Below are 22099 nucleotides of genomic sequence, written 5' to 3' on the forward strand. Positions count from 1 at the left end.
TTAATGTTTATAAATAGTTAACAAAGTTTATCAGTTTTTTAACAAAATACATATAAATTTTAGGTTAAAATTGTTGGAAAGTCAGAATGTTGCCTAAAACTCATTAAAACTATTTTTTTTAAATAAAAGTATCGAATCATACTACACTCTAAACTGAAATCGAAGCAAGAATCAAAAGTTTTCACATTTTATATGAAATTTTTTCTACAGAAAATGCCTATAAATTGGGAGATTTTTTTAAATAATGTTTCAAAAACACATAATATCAATTATTTACAAACTTATTTTACCTTCTCCTAGTGGAAAATTGTCCAAAGAATCCGAAAATGCATTCCATTTTCCGATTCGAAATCATGTTCATTGAGAAAATCATGACACTTTCAGAATATTAAAATAATGCTATTTATCAACATTTTCTTAATTATAGTTAACTCACTTTTAAAACTTTTCAAAATTTTATGAAAACTTCTTCTAAGAGTACTTTGATCACTTCTCTACCAAGGTCAGCATTACGGTATTCAAAGAACCTCATAAAGTAGTTTTCAACCAATTTAATACAAAAAAGTTTGAATGTTTGAAGATTTAAAAATGATGGGATTATTGATATTAAAAAAATCTTAACACACTCTAAAAGTGTCATGTTTTCTTCAACTAAAATGAGTTTAAATTAGAAAACGGATTGCATCATCAGATTCTGTGGATAATTTCACTCTACAAACAGTAAAAATAAGTTTTTAGGTTACAAGTTATAACTTATAATCATGCTTGAAAATTGGTTTTGGTGGAAATTTTTATAAGAAAAATATTTTTAATTAATTTTGAGCAATTTTCATTTTCTCGAATTTAAATTTATATAAACTGTATTAAAATATTACACACGTAGCTAAACAAAAATTTGATTGTTTTTTTTTTGGAACAATAAAATAAAACATTACTAATTGTCTATCTGTTGTCGTAATTAATGCAATTTGATCACTTCAAGGTTGAAATTTTAAAGAAGCGCAGTGACTATCAAAGTTACCCCGGTTTAAAAAAAACTATTCAGGAGTGTTTTTTTGAAATAATATTATAAAAATATACTGAAATCCAGTCAACGTCACCACGGTTTGCGATGCTGTCAATTCATTTTTTTCCACCATTTTTCAAAATACATGTAAATTTTAGCATGAATTTCTTTGATTTTTTTTTTTGTATTTTTTTGTAACTTATTTCTAGCAGATGATCTTTTATTTGTGCAAATTTTAACAATTTATTTTCATTCATTAAACATAAATATTTGTGCACATGCAGTCCAGACTTGATTATCCGAAACATTGCTAGTAGAAGTTTCGATTATCCGAAGTTCAATTATTGGGACTTGGGATAGTCGATTTATAAACAATAAAACAAATAAATCAATATTTGATAATTTGTTAATAAATCAAAAAACTGCGAATAACTTGTAGAAATAAATAACGAACAATAACACATCGTCGCCATCGTGCTTACTTGTCGTACGTGCATTTTGGGCCAAATTGAGTTAAGAACGCCATTTTGTGCAGCTCACAATGCCTCACCTTTTGACCTTCACAGATCCCCCAAATTCGATTTTAATCCTGAAATATTCAATAAAACCGAAAAAACTCCGTGCATTTTTGTCACTTTACATATGAAAGTAGTTTCAATCTTGTCGTGCTATCTTGTCACTCTATGAAAATTGATGTAAGTGCGACAAAAGGCCAAAGGGATTTCAGGCCAGGAAAGTCAGGATGCGTTTGTCGCACGTACAAGCTAGACTACCGTAAACATTTGTAATTATAACTCGGAACTCCAGCAACCAACTTCAACCAAACTTTGGGACAATGCACAGAATGGTGAGCCAAACAAAACGTGTTTGTTATTGTTTACATTGCGTGCTCTCGTTTTTGAATATTCAAGGTCAAACATTAAAACGCGTTTTTCTCGGAACGTCAAAATGGCGGGTGCGACAAGATAGCACGACGACGTCGACATTTTCTATTTCTTTATTAAAAAATAAAAAAAAAATCATGGAAGACTAGAAAAATATTAAGGTATTTTTTTATGTTTTAATTACTCAAAATAGTAGTTTATGCAACAAGTTGCAAAAATAGGATTATTTCAGCACGAGTCGTACATTTATCCAACGAGGTTCACCGAGTTGGATAAATACGAAGAGTGCTGAAAAAATCAAGTTTTGCAACGAGTTCCATACAACATTTTTTGCAATTCCGAAAAACACCCATTGATTGAAGTTTTAAGTAAAATTTTCATGTATTTTGTCAATAAATCGTTTAAATCTACAAAATGTTGAAAAGTGTTGCTTTTCGAAACAAGTGCTGAATAGTTCAACTTTTCAGCACCCATTTGAGTGCTGAAAATTAGAACTTTTCAGCATTTATTTTGAAAAGTGTTGCTATTCGATTCTGTTATTTTTGGTAGTAGGCTTTTTCGTCGTTCAAGATTGGCAGGAAAAGTAAGTAGTTTCACGACGGTATTGCAAAAATGAAATTTGGTAGGGTAAAATGTCACGAAAATTGAAATAATCGTTCCACAAATCGCTTCTCTATGCATTATAGCTTTGATTTATTCAATTATCAAACACTTCACAAAATTTGTAAAAAGCAAATCGAAAGCAGTTAAAAAAAATCACTTCAGATTTATAACAATTTTTTGAAGGTATTGTTTTTAAAATATTATACAAAATGCATTTCAAACATAATTTCTATGTTTCACAAAATTCCAAAAAGAACGTTAATACAATAAAAGATAACGCTACAAAAACTTCAAGCATCTTCATTTCTGAATCTTTGTAAAATATAATAAAATATCTGTGTCATGAGTAAAATAAGAAAAATAATATATTTTGATTTTAAATAAAGCTTTTATTCAATTGATTTTTGTAATATTTTTTAAACATTTTTGCATATTTCGATGCCTCTGTGCTCTTTTCTGCTAACTTGATAGGAAAACCAGCAAGCTTAGAACAAGAGAGCAGATAGGCATCGAATTGTTGATTTCAAATTTACCAATCATTTTGTAATATTATTTTTGTTTTCATAACATTTAAAACAATGCATTTAATGAGATTTTGTCTGAACTTCTTAAAACTTCTTAAAATTGTATTAGATAAATTTATTTTTTATCTTGATCTTTTGCAAACTTTTCAAGCCTATTTTCTGTACATAATTATGCTAAAACATCTATTTTTACGTTTTTTCGAAACCGTTTATAGAGTACCGTAAAATATTCGTGTTATTCCAATGTTTTGTAATTGGCACATCTCGATTTTTTTTCTGCGTATAAATCACTAGACCTAATAATTATGCCGATTGTGTTTATTTTTACCCGAACTCAATTTTATTTTTGGGATTAATCTAATAACTTCGAGCCAAACATTTCATTAGGGCACAAAACCAAAAACCACGATTCGAGAAAATCGCTGATAAAAAGTGGACAACTTGTTTCAATTCATATTTAAATAGAAAGCTTGACGGGTGTTTTTTTACTGATGCTTTAATGCTTCTTTATTTATGTTGATTTTCGCAATAAAAGTCATTATTTTAAAAAAATCTCGTTATTGGGCCTTTTTAACTGTCCAACTGTTTTTCATAATGGACCCTTTCTAAATGCAATTTCGAAAAGAACTGAAAGGGCACTAAAGCGCTGTCACCTGATTGTTGTTTTTGATGGTTTTTACGGGCCTTTTTGTTTAGTTAGAAATAATGAGGAATTCAGCGGAAATTTTGATAATTGGTGAAGTTTTGTGATCGAATGGTGTAGATAAGGTATGTGAAACATAAATTTTTTTAAAAGTGTACTGAACAGCAGCCGCGGGCCGTATTAAATATTGTATTTCGACGAAGTTTTTTTCTGCTGAAAACTTGGTTATGAAGTGAATTAGTGTTAAGAATGTATGAAAAGTTCACTTTATTACATGGAAAGTTCCTTAACCACGAAAAACTAACGAAAAAGAAAAGGGCACAATTGAACTTTTTTTTTGGTTTGGAGTGAACATTGTTATGTGCCCTTTTGTGTTTTTTGATTTTTTCAAAAGAAAATTGTTTGTTATCAATCTGATTTTTGAAGGGCATGTAGGAAGTGTACTAATGAATGCATTAGTGGACTAATCCCAAATATTTACGTTTTGGTTTTGTGTCCTAATGAAATATTTGGCTCGACTTCTGGGTTATGGCTTAATTCCGGTTTTAGAAAAGACTTTTAATTACTAGCACAATTTTCAAATACCTCAAACAAGTGATGTAAATGGCTGCAAATTAGTGCTGCTTCCGGTGCCACGGGCGTGCCATAAATTCCCCAGTACAGGTCAAATAAAACAAAAACAAAAAAAACTGTCATCGAACTACCCAGGGCCGTTGTTGCGTATCGAACTTTTCCAGACATGTACTGGAAAAAAACCCAACTAAACCCAAAGGGAGAAACGAACGGAGATCGACCGTGGATGCATAAATGAATGCTGATGAATATTGTGCCGCGATTTAATGCTTCCGGACCCAGCTTGGCTGCCGGAAATGAGGGGTCACCAGTTTGCACGTTCGTCACGTCCCGTCGACGGCGTCGTCCGATCGTCAGAACACGGTGTAGCTGTCAACCGTGGGTTGCATGGAGAGAGGGGGGAAGAAAACGGTATCGAACCCAGTCTCACATATGTGATGAACGCGCGTTCGGTTTGTATGTCAAAATTCAGTTCCACCTTATCTTCCTTCCTTTGTTGTTCTGGTATGGTGTGGTAGAGGTACAATTTGGAATTACCTCATGATTTTTGTCATTCAATTAATGTTGTCTTCTTTTACTTCTTAAATTTTGCATAAATTGTTTTAGTGTTTGAAATTTAATTGTTTAAAAATTTAGTTGATTTTCTTCAACATTTTCGCACTTTAACATATTCTCACGTTTTATTTGTTACTTTTTGCATCATACAATTATTAGCCAAAGATAGTTTTTTAAAAGGGCCTATTTGCATATATTTTTATTGTTGTTCAGATTTTAATCCGAACAAACTTCAGAATATCAACTATGGCTAAGGTTCGTACGAATTTCCTCTTCCACTTTACTACGCGTTACTTTTAATTTCCATTTCGCCTGCCCTCACACGTGATCATGATGATATGGTAAATTGGCGGTGTTGTTGGCAGAAAATGAGTGCATATTAACTCATCAGCGAGGGCTGCGTGCTCTCCACCTGAGTTCCACTTTCCGCCCACCTTCCTCTCCTCCCACCAAATTCACTTTGGTGGACGTGCAAACAATGAGATTTGATGTAAATGAAATTTGATTTTTAATTAGAATTTTTATTGCCGGCAAAGTGGAAGGGGTCTTTGTTCCGTTCGCTGGGGGCACTGGATGTGGAGAGGTCTAGCCCACCATCGTGGGATGATGGGAAAATTGGAACTTGATCCACTGCAGTGGAAATTACGCCGCCATTGCCATTTTGGTTAGTGACTTCCCATGTGTGGAAACTTTTCGCGCGTGAATTTGCTGGGATGGGTGTGAAAGTAACGGTTCTTGATACATTATATTTGTTGATATTTGATTTTAAAGATATGTTTTGGTTCCACCTTAGTTGGCAAAATGTTCGGAACTAATGATTTATAAATCTCATAACTAATATATGAGAATGATGAACTCACATTATTTTTGTATATTTTGATTTCGATGAAAATTTATTCAAAAATTCTAAATAGCTGTGTTAATGTTTGAAAATCCCAATTTTAGAAGATATATTCTGGTCAATAATTGGTTGTTGGTATCTTATCTTCTATATATATAAAAAAAATCGTCGGTTTTGTTCGAACGCGAATCAGTTCAATACGGAACGTCGGATCGAGGTGCTCTTTGTTGCATTGGGTTCGTACAAGTCCAAGGAAGGTTCTTACGCCAAAAAGTGACAACTTTGACCACTCTGGAACCGATTTCAGAAAATTTGCAGATTGAATGGGAAAAGTTACGTAAAATCCAATATTGATCACAGGAGGCTGAATAAGAAAAAGTTTAAAACGTCAACAAACAATAAAAGGCAGAACGAAGTTTGTCGGGTAAGGCTTGAATCTGGATAAAAACTAACTTAATCCACCAATGTGATTGATGCCTTTCTCGCCTTTTACCAACAATGGGTTATATGAGTGGTTTGGACACATATTTCAGTTATATTTTTAGATCCAGAAAAATAAGTTCATAGTTATAACTTAAGTGGTCATAACTCGAGACAGGGTTGCCAGATCTTCAATGTTGTGGACTCTTTGGAAAGGTCTCTCGATTACCTAACCAACGATGGGTCGGGTGATGGATTCGGACATCGTTTATATACATTTAAGTCTCTCGATTACCTAACCAACGATGGGTCGGGTGATGGATTCGGACATCGTTTATATACATTTAAGTCTCTCGATTACCTAACCAACGATGGGTCGGGTGATGGATTCGGACATCGTTTATATACATTTAAGTGAGATCCGGCTTCAAAAAAGTACATAAATGTCACTTAAGAGCGAGTCCACGAGCAAAGCATACCCATCTCGCATCGACCTCACCAATATGCCTGAAATTTTCAGGGGTTGTTTGTACATATAAAACTAGCATCTGGCCAAAATATGAGCACTCTAGGTCAACGGGAAGTGGGGCAAATCGGGACACAAAGTTTGAAGGTTCAAAAACGTCAAAAATCTTAAAAATGCTATAACTTTGACAAAACTCAATATAATTTCAAAATTCAAAATGCATCTGAAAGGGCTTAAAAAATGCAACAAAATGCAGGGAGAAGCATCCCAATTGATTAAATTTAAAGGGAGTTATTGGCATTTTAGTGAAAAAATAGCATAATTTTCAAACTCAAATAAAAAAGTGTTCCATCCAGATATCAACTCGGTTCGACCTGCAGCTTGTAGGGGACATCTGGAACTACCATCTGAGACTGAGAACGCTTTGGGTAAGGCAGTTTAACATATTAAATAGACACTTTTACTTTTTGTGAATTTTTTGGATGTACATTTTTGCTCGGGGGACCCCTTAGATCCCATTTTCTGGTGATAATTTTATCATATTCGTGTTCCTGAGACAATTTTACAACAGAAACATCCATAAAAATGTTTATTTTCATCCATTTTAACCCTATAAAAAATGAAAGTTAAAAAAAATTAAGAAGCTGTTTTTTTTCTGGTGTCATCTAGTATCCTTGGAAACGAACTTGATTTTCAATAAATCGACGTCGTCGTGCTATCTTGTCGCACCCGCCATTTTGACGTTCCGAGAAAAACGCGTTTTAATGTTTGACCTTGAATATTCAAAAACGAGAGCACGCAATGTAAACAATAACAAACACGTTTTGTTTGGCTCACCATTCTGTGCATTGTCCCAAAGTTTGGTTGAAGTTGGTTGCTGGAGTCCCGAGTTATAATTACAAATGTTTACGATAGTCTAGCTTGTACGTGCGACAAACGCATCCTGACTTTCCTGGTCTGAAATCCCTTTGGCCTTTTGTCGCACTTACATCAATTTTCATGGAGTGACAAGATAGCACGACAAGATTGAAACTACTTTCATATGTAAAGTGACAAAAATGCACGGAGTTTTTTCGGTTTTTGTTGAATATCTCCACGGAGAAAAAAGAGTTCCCAAAATCGTGAACAAGTGTTCATGAAAATGGGAACCTCGAACAAAGTGTTCAAATCCCATGGTACGATTTTGAAAAACGTACCATGCAATTTGAACACTTTGTTCGTGGTTCCCATTTTCATGAACGCTTGTTCACGATTTTGGAAACTCTTTTTTCTCCGTGTCAGGATTGAAATCGAATTTTGGGGATCTGTGAAGGTCAAAAGGTGAGGCATTGTGAGCTGCACAATATGGCGTTCTTAATTCAATTTGGCCCAAAATGCACGTACGACAAGTTAGCACGATGGCGACGAAATGTGAATCGAAGATTTTTTTAACTTTCATTTTTGAAAGGGTTAAAATGGATGGAAATAAACATTTTTGAGCATGTTTCTATTGTGAAATTGTCTCAGGAACACGAAAATGATAAAATTATCACCAGAAAATGGGATCTAAGGGGTCCCCCGAGCAAAAATGTACATCCAAAAAATTCACAAAAAGTAAAAGTGTCTATTTAATATGTTAAACTGCCTTACCCAAAGCATTCTCAGTCTCAGATGGTAGTTCCAGATGTATTTTGAATTTTGAAATTATATTGAGTTTTGCCAAAGTTATAGCATTTTTAAGATTTTTGACGTTTTCGAACCTTCAAACTTTGTGTCCCGATTTGCCCCACTTCCCGTTGTCCTAGAGTGCTCATATTTTGGCCAGATGCTAGTTTTATATGTACAAACAACCCCTGAAAATTTCAGGCAGATTGGTGAGATCAAAACGACGTCCCATACAAAGGGGTATGCCCTGTTCGTGGACTTGCTCTTAAGTGGTCATAACTCGAGACAGGGTTGCCAGATCTTCAATGTTGTGGACTCGTTGGAAAGGTCTCTCGATTACCTAACCAACGATGGGTCGGGTGATGGATACGGACATCGTTTATATACATTTAAGTGAGATCCGGCTTCAAAAAAGTACATAAATATCACTTAAGTGGTCATAACTCGAGACAGGGTTGCCAGATCTTCAATGTTGTGGACTCGTTGGAAAGGTCTCTCGATTACCTAACCAACGATGGGTCGGGTGATGGATTCGGACATCGTTTATATACATTTAATTGAGATCCGGCTTCAAAAAAGTATATAAATATCACTTAAGTGGCCATAACTCGAGACAGGGTTGCCAGATCTTCAAAGTTGTGGACTCGTTGAAAGGTCTCTTTATTACCTAACCAACGATGGGTCGGGTGATGGATCCGGACATCGTTTGCATACATTTAATTGAGATCCGGCTTCAAAAAAGTATATAAATATCACTTAAGTGGTCATAACTCGAGACAGGGTTGCCAGATCTTCAATGTTGTGGACTCGTTGGAAAGGTCTCTCGATTACCTAACCAACGATGGGTCGGGTGATGGATCCGGACATCGTTTACATGCATATAAATGAGATCCGGATATTTGTGAAAACACATTTTTATACATAACTTTTGAACTACTTATCGAAACTTCAAACAATTCAATAGCGATGTATGGGACCCTAAACCAAGTCAAATGCAACTGGTTCGATCAAAATCGGTTCAGCCAGTGCTGAGAAAACTCAGTGAGAATTTTGGTCACATACAAACATACACACACACATACACACACACATACACACGCACAGACATTTTTTCAGTTTTCGATTCTGAGTCGATATGTATACATGAAGGTGGGTCTTCGAGCTTTTAATAAAAAGTTCATTTTTAGAGCAGGATTATAGCCTTACCTCAGTGAGGAAGGCAAAAAGCTTACAAAGAAGATGCAAATTCATAAAGAAGCATTCATTTGAAGAAAAACGTTGGTCCATTGCAAATATTTTTCAAAGTTTATGCCACCCCCATCTGAATAGGCTCAAAATAATCAAAAAGTCAATATAATAAGCAAAATAATAATAATAGAAATAAAATTACGGGATTCGATCTTAAAAAAGCATTGGAAAGGAGGTCTCTCGAAATTATAAGAAATGTTAGGGTTGGAAATTTGGCCTGTTGCTTGTTACTTGCCAATTTTTTTTTAAATGTCATTTTTCTGGGGTCAACTATGACTGTGCTATCACTAGCATTTGCTATACTTTATGTAAAAATAAGGAATCTGTAATTTTTGTGACGTCCCAGACTATGCCTTTACGCAGATTTTCACTAAACTAACTAAAAAGGCAAAAGAAATAAGCTAAATACTATCACAAACAATGGTTGATTTTTTCCTAAAAAGTTGAATTTTGCTTTCTTTAAGAAAGGAAAACTCTATTGCCTTGTGATAACTGCAGGCAAAAGTTGAACTTTCCCTTAAATGTTAAATATTTCCCTTTTTGAAGAAGGAAAACTGGGTTGACTTGTCATGTCTACTGGCACAAATTGAATTTTTCTTCAACAGTAATTATTAGTATAAAGATTTTGCCCTTCTTCAAGAAAGAAAACATCAATTATTGACAGCATTTAGCACAAGTCAACAAAGTAAAGCAATAATGTTGAAAATTTAATATCATTATGCCAAATGACCATAATGCCAAATGCCAAATATTTCTCAGGAATCATTCTGGGTCATTCTGGGGAGTGTAAAACAATTAGATGTTAAAACCATGGATTGTAATTTATTAATCTTTTTTTCATTTTGAAAATTGCACTAATCACATTGTGCACATTTGCACAAATTTGGCAAAATAATCGAGGAATCGATTATTTCGGTTCAATGCAGAATGCTTACACTTTTTTGATGCTACACATAATACTTATGCAAAGTTTTAAACATTTTTAACCAATTTGTTTAATAAACTTTAGTGTTTTATTTCTAAAATATTTAAAGCACCTAATTTCCTAATCACCTTTATGTCATTTAAATAGAAAGGGGGTTTTTCTCTCTTTCTCATTTGCACCTTTCCTCCAATCTGTAATAATGACATCAACTGGATTGATCCAATTCCAATTCCGGAGTGCGTTGATGAGCAATCACACGCAAAACCGTTCGATTTTCCCTGCGCCATCTGGGCCAACAACGACGACGTAGAACCGGTCGGCGGCATTCGGCGACCGTCCAATTCCGTGGCCGGCTGCTGGGCGAAGAAAATCGTACTAATTGGAAAAAGCTTTTATCGTCGGCCCGCGAACGAGTGTGACTTTGACGTGTGAGTGTGTGACGCAAAAGCCTGCACCATCATCATCATGGTCGTCAAAGGCATGAAAAGAAGCCGCCACTGACTGTCACAGCAGCAGCAGCTGCCTGTCATCATCCTCCCCGGGCACCCCCTAAAAAAGTCTCCACCCGAAAGTTTGAGGAGCTTTTGTGAAGGAGGCGAAAGCTTGCAGAAGTGATTCCCATATGATGCAGTTGAACTGTCACAACAACGTCAAACAACCATACAATTTAAAGATCTTCAAACAATTTGTTTTGACAGTTCTTCTGAACATCACTTTCATTTCCTTCTCACAGGATCCTTACAGCGCGATCTATTTTGGTTCGGGCGCGGAAAAAGGGAGGAAAATCGAACCGAATCCGATAAAGTGTTTAGATCCGCTCGTTTTCGGACGGGAAATCGATTTTCATCAGTTTTCAAGCCGACTTGAGCCGATGCCGACTAGAATCAGGGTTAGTGCGAGCCCAGGTGGTGGTGGCGCTGACAAAAGAAAAGCCACGACGCGGTGAGATAGTTTGATCGATGTTTGGCGGGCCGCCTTTTCATGTTGCCAGCTACACTATCACCGCTCTGAGATTGGTCATGACTAAACAGAAGTTTTTTTTTTGGTTTAATCTGACACGGTATTTTTTGGAAAATATCGAAATCTGGTAAGGTAAAAAAAAATCCGTAATCATGTGGTCACTTAGAGCATTTTTAGTTATGCTTTATTCTTATCTGGTTTTGTGTTTTTCTACCTAATTTTTTATGTCCTTGCAACTAAATCTGCAGAACTATATTAATTTTTTTCCGATTCATTAAAATCATATTTACAATGTTCAAATATAAGTTGTAAGCTTAATTATATGAACAAATTGAGTAAACTTTCTTAATATATGAGTCATTTCGCCCCAATTGCACACAAAAACAAAAACAAAATCGAAATCTTTGTGTGGGGGTAATATGAATACCCCTATGGGGTGATTTGGGCATGCCTTGTGTGGTAATTTGGACATGCCTTGTGGGGTAATATGGACACCTTTTGTGGAGTAATTTGGACACATGTTGAAGAATATGTTTAAAATTTGATTTGAAGCATGTTTTGTAATTGCTTTAAGAGCAATTCCATGTCAAATAGGGAATCGGTTGTACCCGACCCTCTCCGATTTCAATGAAACTTTGTAGACATGTTATCCTAGGCATATATAAGCCATTTTTGTGTATATGGAGTCAGTTACACTCGATAATGACATTTGAGAAGGGCGTAAGTGTTTTAAATATTTTTGTATTTCGTAATTTAAATATTGCTGTATCTCGAAGCCGTTGCATCGTATCAAAAAGTGGTCAAAGACAAACTTGTAGGAAATTTGACGGGCTTTCCGAAAAAAATACACTGAAAGAAAAAAACACTCCACTTTTATGAGATTTTTTGATTTTTAAGTTTAAAAGTCAAATTTGAAGGTGAGCCCACGATTTTTTTTCGTTCAAAATTTTTGTGAAAATAGCCTAAGATGTTACAAAAAGACTCACGAAAAATGCAGGATGGAGCAACTCACCTAAAAAAAATACAAAAATCATTTACTGAAACTGTTTTTTTGAAAAGTGCTCTAAACGTCAAAATTTTCAAAAACTGAATACGGGAATCGATTCTCCAGACAATTTTACATAAAAGTCTCTATATTGACCATTGTCCTAAGTCCAATCCTTGAGAAATTACTGCGGTTTTAAAAATAAAAATGTTGAAAAAATAGGTTTTTTGATGGTTTTTGGCAATTTCTATTTGACCGACTTGATTTTTCAGTCTCGAAAATATTTTTACCGGAAAGCTCGTTCAATTTCCCATAAGTTTGTCTTTGACCACATTTCAATTGGATGTATGGGCTTACAGATATAAGCTAATTTACTATCCAGGTTACTATACTGCACTGAAAAAATATTATGTTTTCAGTTATGAGCAATGTAATTAGCTTATATCTGTAAGCCCATACATCCAATTGAAATGTGGTCAAAGACAAACTTATGTGAAATTGAACGAGCTTTCCGGTAAAAATATTTTCGAGACTGAAAAATCAAATCGGTCAAATAGAAATTGCCAAAAACCATCAAAAAACCTATTTTTTCAACATTTTTATTTTTAAAACCGCAGTAACTTCTCAAGGATTGGACTTAGGACAATGGTCAATATGGAGACTTTTATGTAAAATTGTCTGGAGAATCGATTCCCGTATTCAGTTTTTGAAAATTTTGACGTTTAGAGCACTTTTCAAAAAAACAGTTTCAGTAAATGATTTTTGTATTTTTTAAGTGAGTTGCTCCATCCTGCATTTTTCGTGAGTTTTTTGTAACATCTTAGGCTATTTTCACAAAAATTTTTAAACGAAAAAAAATCGTGGGCTCACCTTCAAATTTCACTTTTAATCTTAAAAATCTCATAAAAGTGGAGTGTTTTTATCTTTCAGTGTATTTTTTTGGAAAGCCCGTCAAATTTCCTACAAGTTTGTCTTTGACCACTTTTTGATACGATGCAACGGCTTAGAGATACAGCAATATTTAAATTACGAAATACAAAAATATTTAAAACACTTACGCCCTTCTCAAATGTCATTATCGAGTGTAACTGACTCCATATACACAAAAATAGCTTATATATGCCTATAATAACAAATCTACAAAGTTTCATTGAAATCGGAGAGGGTCGAGAAAAAAGTACCTAAAAAATTCCTGTTTTGGGCTGGAATTGCTCTTAAGTGTTTTTTTGCTCACAATATTTCATCAAAGGTTTAAATAATGATTTTGTGATAGAACTATAATTCAATAGGAAGATAACAAATAGTTCAGTATAGTATACATTATTTAATCATTCATTCTGTATTGATTTAAACATTGATTCAATAGGTACAAGTTTAGTTTTTAGTGATTAAGGTATCGTTTAGATTTATCTTAATCTATCTTTATTTGAAACGAATTGACCTGAAACCATTCATTTTTTTAATTTTACATTCCATAGTCCTTCAAATTTGAATATAATTGTAAACCAACATAGAAATTAGAAATGTCAAAGAAATTAATTTAAAACAATCAACATTAGAGTCTAGTTGAACGCCAAATGTGCAGTAGTCAGATTTTCATCTATTCAAATATTGAAATAAAATTCAACCGACAATGAAAGTTACTTTTTTTTGCCTGACAGGTAAACTTTCAGGTATGTCCAAATTACCCCACAACGAAACTATTGGCACTACGCCCCCCGGGGCATGACCTTCCTCTAACGTGGGATTTCTGCTCCAGCGCCTCTGACGAGACAGGAGAAACCGGGACCGACGTTTTACTTCACCATCCGATAGAAGCTCAGTGGATAAGGCGGGAATCGAACCCGCGTCTCATAGCATCATCGGGATCGGCAGCCGAAGCCGCTACCCCTGCGCCACGAGACCCATCTAAAAAAAAATTACCCCACAAGCAATGTCCAAATTGTCTGATTTTTCTGAAACAGTGGCTGGCTGGAACTAATATGTAATAAAAGTTGAAGAAGTAAACACATTTTTTATGAACTAGTGTTGTAAATAAGATTCATATATCTCGATTTATTTTCATTTTTGTTTGATTAAAATTTTATAGTTAATTTTTTTGGACATTTGTAATTAAAAACCCGGATTTTTTTTATGTAAAAAATCTTTCAAATTTCAACGGTCGTTGCATTTTTTTAAAGTTTAATTTCTTCAACACTACAATATAAAAAACTCAATGAGACATGATAAAATTTATTCAATCATAAAATAATAAAATAAAATTTATTCAATATCCTTTACAAAAAAAAAAACAATCTTTGAGTTGTTGTGTAGGGGAAATTCTCGTATGTTTGGCAGGTTAAGCACTCGCTTCTAACTCCATCGAATTTGTTGATTTTCACTATTTAAACAACTAATTTTGCAAAACTTTTGATAGAAACTTGCTTGTTCACTTCTTATTCAGCAAATTATCACTCGATTTCAGTTGAAAACGCTTTTAATTAGCTTTAATTGAATGTCAATGTTCTGACCTGCCAACATTAAAGGCATGCTGGAATTAGATGCTGTTCCCCTACCTTTATTCAAAAATTTAAAAATATTTTAAAATAATTTTAAACACCCACAAAACCTAAAATGTGTAAAAATATATATTAAATCATTTAAAATTCGTTATTCCTCGAAATTCAAAGTAAATGAAAAATATATTTTTGCTCCCAGATTTCTTGACTCATTTTAAGATATTTTTTGTATTTTTTTTTAATATTTGCAGCGATCTATTTTCAGAATTAATAATTTGCTTTTTTAAATTTTTTTTCTTCAAACTGAAAAGTTATTCTGGAAAAATACATAAGTTTTTGCTTAAATATTTATTTAAAAAAATAGAAAATAAAAAAAAACTCAATTGGAAGAAAACACAGTTAAAACTAAAGAAATTTAATTTTAGTATCTTTTTGTATATTTTTTGACAACAATCCAAGTTTGTTCATAAATTTAACAATAACAAAATAAATAATTTTATTTTCACCAGTTTCCAGTTTGAAAATATCAATTTAGAAATTATAAGAATTTAATTTGAAGGTGAAGAATAATGTTATAATGTGTTGAAATTTGATCTCAAGCTACTTTTTTTTCAATTCAGCCAATCAATTTATTTATTTAATATTTCATGAACAGCCTAAAGGTCCGGTCAGAGAACTATTTTGAAAAGCCGTCGCGGGTCGGATGAAATGGCTTCACGGGCCGGATCCGGCCCGCGGGCCGTACGTTGGGCAGGCCTGGTTTAGGCAAAAACAATTTGTCTGTCAGAAAAAAATCCATGGTTCTGTATAAGAATATTTCACTAATTCTAAACAAAAACTCTAAAATTATATTAAACCCAGAAAAATGTCTGTGAAATTCTATTGATCAGTTTTATTTTTTATTATTTTATTTTTTGAAATGTTATGTTTTTATGCTGATTCTGATTCCGAATAATTATCTTTTGCTTGTTTTCTTAATCACACAAACCCAAATTTTCATTATTTAGGATCCAAATAGAAATAAAAAAAAATATGGCTTTTTATGACAATGATCTTTATTAAAGTCAAAAGAAGAATGTAACAAAATATGAAACAGTTTGAATTAAAGCAAGACTAATAAATCTCAAAGAAATAAAATTTAATTAGTTGAACACATTAGAATATTTTAAGATATATTTTATTTATTAACATTCTTTATTTTCATATTTACATAACCATGATAGTAATGCTAGGCCGGGACCGTGGTGTAGGGGTAAGCGTGGTTGCCTCTCACCCAGTCAGCTTGGGTTCGATCCCAGACGGTCCCGGTGGCATTTTTCGAGACGAGATTTGTCTAACCACGCCTTCCGTCGGACGGGGAAGTAAATGTTGGCCCCGGCCTAACCTAAAAGGGTTAGCTCAGTTCAGGTGTAGGAATCGTCTCCCTGGGTCCTGCCTCGGTGGAGTCGCTGGAAGGCAGTTGGACTCACAATCCAAAGGTCGTCAGTTCGAATCCCGGGGTGGATGGAAGCTAAGGTGTAAAAAGAGGATTGCAATTGCCTTCGGACACCTAGTTTCGAGTAGGAATCTTAAGTTGTTTGATAGTAATTTCTAATGTATCAATTCTGTTCTAATGTACCAACAAACATTACATAAACTAAACACTGTTGCCGGTGTAGCTCACCTCTAATTCCACCCATGCTCACTACATACAGCAAACGCAAATTCATTAGCCTCAAATCGATCCCCACCTCGGTCCATCAGAACGGTTCCACTGCGGGAGCACTGAGCAGTGTGTAGCGTCCATCACCATGGAAAAAGAAGCGAAAAAAAAGTGTTAACCTCCTCGCGAGCAATTTTCCCTCAATCAACGGCAGAAATTAAAATCGAGAAATACCATTAATTTTGTCACGCTTAAACAAACTAATAAGTCCGGCCCCAGGTCGATATATCGATGGCGCGAAAAAAACCTTCCCTGAAGAGAGGTGGGGGAAGGGGAAAAAGAGTTGCTGACTGACAACTTCGATATCCCCAACCCCACGACGACTTTCCCCACCTCCTTCTCTCCCAGCCAGAAATGGTGGGGGGATCGATCAGCCATGGTTGAATATTCGTAATCCATTCGATGCGACCACGCCGTGTGCGCCGTTAACGGGTCTCTCCGGTCGTCGTCGTTGATGAGGAGTTGGTTGATGCGAGGTGGGTTGCAACGACTCATCGTACTTACAATCAACGAACGTCACCTTGATGACGATGACGATGATGATGCTTGGAGTAGAACCCAACCCCCTTACGTTCCGGAGAGTCATAGCCGGAAAAAAGTCAAAGTGTTATCATTTTTTAACCATAAGGTTTCTTTTTAAAGAAGAAATTAAAAATATTTCAAAATAGAACTGTTTTAATTAATTATAATTGGCATGTAAAAAATCCCAAAAATAAATTTAAAAAATTCACGTGTATCCATGCTTAATAAAGTTGATGAGCATGTTTGACAGTTTTCTATCTGTAATGTTTGAACTTCGATGACAGGTAGAACCCGTTTTCTTCTTATCATTCATTTTCCTCTTCCAAAAAACAAATTTGGTGGATTGAATTCAACGTGGTTGATTACTATAAAAGCATGATTTCGTTAAATTGTTTAACTTTTTTTGTATTTTTTTTTTTCAAAATGAGAACGTTATAACAGATGTTATATTTTAAAAATTAAGTTATTTAAAAAAATGTTGTATGTGTAAGCTTAGAAAAGAATCCAAAATATTCTTAAATCAAGTAAGAGAGTAGATAGAATATACCTATTTCTCAGTCAACCATGATTATTAGTTTTTCCATTTCTAGATTCAGCAATACATCCAACAACCGTAACATTCAAATGGCCACATCGCTGGTGTCCTCCCACTGTCCCGCCACCACGCCGGAAGCTCGCTAATGTGCCATTCGGTTCTTACGCGGAATCCATTACCGGGCTAATTTCGTTCCGATATATGCGGATGGCGACGACGACGACGACGATGGTAATCGATCACGTGGCCTCGGTGGCAGCTAAAAGGGACACATTTGTCTTTCCGGAAATAATTACTGCCGGTTGTTGCGTGACTAAAGTGCGTCACCGGCGTCGAAGTCATCGCTGTAATTGGCGGTAGTGTCATGCTGGGGGAAATGTAGGTTAAAGTTGGGATCTAGCGGTCTTGCACTTGTTCTGGAAGGGGTGAGTTGGTACCTTAATGGTGAGAATAAACTCCAAATTATTCGGTTAACTGAAGTTAGTAAACACAAAACTATTTGCACAAGAACCAACTTTCGAGCCTTACTTCGGCAGGTTAAACCGAGATCCAGAACTTCAGCATCACCCATGCTGGAGATCAAGATGAGTTGGCACTTTTGGCCCCATCCACCCTCTTGTTCCTCACGATCCACTTGAGAGAGATCAGAACTTGGTTTTAAACGAGAAATAATATAAAAAAAAAATCATAAGTAATCGGTCCCGAAGCACACCGCACTCGACTCTACGGTTGGGTGACGACCGGTAATGATTCATCGTTTGGGCTGCATTCCTCCTCGCCGGAATTCAATTTTGACCATTTACCCGCTGAGAGTTGCTGCTGCCGAGAAGCATTCCACTAACCTGGACTTTCGGGATGATATTTATATTTTCATGTCTTTTTCGACCGTGGACGCGACCTTCCGGGCGTAAAAATCTGGGTGAGAATTCTCTATCGAGTCACATTTTTTGTAAGATAATCATATTTTGAAAAAAATATCTTGTATCGCCAAGAACATGTGTGCAATCATTCAACATTAAAAATGTAAAAGATTATTAATAAACATATAAACTATAAAATGTTTTTTAAGGATACTCTAATATCAAACAAAAACTGAGAGGGGTATACGTAGAAAAACATTTTGTAATTTAAAAGGCTTAATCACTTAATTTAAACTCGGAGGAATGAAATTTTATGTTAAAAATGTCCTTGATTCTAATATCCGCAGCTCCTAATCAGAAACCTTTGGATAATCGAAATTCGGATTATCAAGACATCCGGGCGAACAGTTCTTGGCCACATAATTGCACAAGTATTTGTTGTGTTTTTTTTTTAATTTGAACATCAAATTAATCTTAACTCCTAGTCATTTCAACCGGTTTACACTTTCTCGGATGCAAATTGTTATGTTTTTAAGAGAAAAAAAAACATGAGGACTAAAAAAGCATGCCAGAATTCTTACAAATTCGTATAAACATAAAACTTGGCTATGTTTGAAAAAAATCTAAAAATAATAATTAATTTTGTTCCATGGATCTCATCGTTAAAGGACCTTTGGGATGAAGTGATGTGAAGACATCAAAAATCTTTCAACACATTGTAAAATAATGTTCACTTATAAGGTTTAGTAATTCTCTCTCCACTATCATAGCAGTTGCCCTGAACTCTTTTCAGTTTTCATTATTTTTTTCTTTTATTCAGTGGTCTAGATCTGTGTAGTCCAGATAGCAACATTAAATGGAAAATGGATTTTCCGAAAAATGGTGAAATTTTAGAGCTTTGGTGTTTTCAGAAAAGTTGTGGCAAATAAGAAGGGGCAACTTTTGGTTTAGATGAAGATTAGGGTGGTATATTATAAGGGTGCCATTTTAAGCTCAATAAGATGTAAATTTAAAAGTTCAATGCCTCAAAAAGGTGCAGGCTGGTGCATCCATCCCGGCAATTCCCGGGACAAAATTCCCGGGATTTTTCCAAAACCGGGAATTCCTGAAACTCGGGTTTTTTGTATTTTGTTCTGGGAATTCCCGAAATTGGAAAAAATATCAAATTGTTGTCTGAAAATTCAGGTTTTGTTGTGGAAATAGACGAACAACGATAAAAAAAAATCAAGCACATATCCAGGGTTTTTTGCCTTCCTCACTGAGGTAAGGCTATAATCCTGCTCTAAAAATGAACTTTTTATTAAAAGCTCGAAGACCCACCTTCATATATACAAATCGACTCAGAATCGAAAACTGAACAAATGTCTGTGTGTGTGTGTGTATGTGTGTGTGTGTGTGTGTATGTGTGTGTGTGTGTGTGTATGTATGTATGTGTTCAAAAATCTTGCCAAGTTTTCTCAGCACTGGCTGAACCGATTTTGATCGAACCAGTTGCAATCGACTTGGTTTAGGGTCCCATACATCGCTATTGAATTGTTTGAAGTTTCGATAAGTAGTTCAAAAGTTATGTATAAAAATGTGTTTTCACATATATCCGGATCTCAATTATATGCATGTAAACGATGTCCGGATCCATCATCCAACCCATCGTTGGTTAGGTAATTAAGAGACCTTTCCAACGAGTCCACAACATTGAAGATCTGGCAACTCTGTCTCGAGTTATAACCACTTAAGTGATATTTATGTACTTTTTTGAAGCCGGATCTCACTTAAATGTATGTAAACGATGTCCGGAACCATCATCCGACCCTTCGTTGGATAGGTAATCAAGAGACCTTTCCAACGAGTCCTTAACATCGAGGATCTGGCAACCCTGTCTCAAGTTATGACCACTTAAGTGATATTTATGTACATTTTTGAAGCCGGATCTCACTTAACTGCATGTAAATGATGTCCGGATCCATCATCCGACCCATCATTGGTTAGGTAATCAAGAGACCTTTCCAACGAGTCCACATAATTGAAGATCTGGGAACCCTGTCTCGAGTTATTACCACTTAAGTGATATTTATGTACTTTTTTGAAGCCGGATCTCACTTAAATGCATGTAAACGATATCCGGATCCATCAAACGACCCATCATTGGTAAGGTAATCAAGAGACCTTTCCAACGAGTCCACAACGTTGAAGATCTGGCAACCCTGCCTCGAGTTATGACCACTTAATGTACTTTTTTGAAGCCGGATCTCACTTAAATGTATGTAAACGATGTCCGGAACCATTACCCGACACATTGTTGGTTAGGTTATCAAGAGACCTTTCCAACGAGTCCACATAATTGAAGATCTGGCAACCCTGTCTCGAGTTATAACCACTTAAGTGATATTTATGTACTTTTTTGAAGCCGGATCTCACTTAAATGTATGTAAACGATGTCCGGATCCATCATCCGACCCATCGTTGATTAAGTAATCAAGAGACCTTTCCAACGAGTCCACAACATCGAAGATCTGGCAACCCTGTCTCGAGTTATGACCACTCAAGTGATATTTATGTACTTTTTTGAAGCCGGATCTCACTTAAATGCATGTAAACGATGTCCGGATCCATCATCCGACCCATCATTGGTTAGGTAATCGAGAGACCTTTCCAACGAGTCCACAACGTTGAAGATTTGGCAACCCTGCCTCGAGTTATGACCACTTAAGTGATATTTATGTACTTTTTTGAAGCCGGATCTCACTTAAATGCATGTAAACGATGTCCGGATCAATGATCCGACCCATCATTTGTTAGGTAATCAAGAGACCTTTCCAACGAGTCCACATAATTGAAGATCTGGCAACCCTGTCTCGAGTTATGACAACTTAAGTTATATCTGTGTACTTATTTTTCTGGGCCTAAAAAAATAGCTGAAATATGTGTCCAAACCACTCATATTACCCATTGTTGGTAAAAAGTGAGGAAGGCATCAACCACATAGGTGGATTAAGTTAGTTTTTTATAAGGTCATATAAGCTTTTGTGTGTTTCATATGTTTATAGGACCCATTAAAAAAAAATCTAGATATTAGCATTAATTTGAATTTTGTGAAAAATTTACCGATCCGTAAATTACCTTAGACTTAATATTTTCTATTTCATTTTAAATATTTTTTAAAGGGCTATGTTTATATGTTGATTTCGGTTAAAACAGGAACAGAACAAAACAATTAGTACACCGATCTGCAATTTCATTGTCACAAATCTCCTGTACCTATTTAGACTGTAGTTCCGATTTTTCCCAGTAGGCGTTTTTATATAAAACATGAATTTCTAAACTTATCTAAAATTTAACATTGGCTGGTATATTTTTATTTGATATTTTAGACATTTACAAAGATTTTTTTAGACTTTTCTATTCATGTAAAACAAAAAAAAAAATAAAATATGTGTTTATAAGAGACTTATTTAATATGAATCACATTAGATTAAGAATTGAATTAGAAATTAAAGCACAACAAAGAACATCAAAAAATCTTTCAAGCTATCTTAAATCTGCTACCCTTGTTTAGATTGAAGCGTAAATTATCACCAAAGAGCTGAGCTAATTCTATGATTGTAAGTTTAAAAACATGACAAAAATAATGAAAACATAGCATTTATTACTGCTTTAAAATTTCCCGGGATCCCGGGATTTCCCGGGATATCAAATATCTTTTTCCCG

General features: G+C 34.9%; 1 protein-coding gene across 1 annotated transcript in view; it reads left to right on the forward strand.

Annotated features, from left to right (window-relative positions):
• Positions 1-22099, forward strand: part of LOC120416104 (tubulin glycylase 3B-like) — a 43380-nt gene that overhangs the window by 19213 nt on the left and 2068 nt on the right. The gene's annotated exons all lie outside the window — the stretch shown is intronic.

Source organism: Culex pipiens, chromosome 2 (genome assembly GCF_016801865.2).
Source record: "Culex pipiens pallens isolate TS chromosome 2, TS_CPP_V2, whole genome shotgun sequence".
Classification (NCBI taxonomy): Eukaryota; Metazoa; Arthropoda; class Insecta; order Diptera; family Culicidae; genus Culex; species Culex pipiens.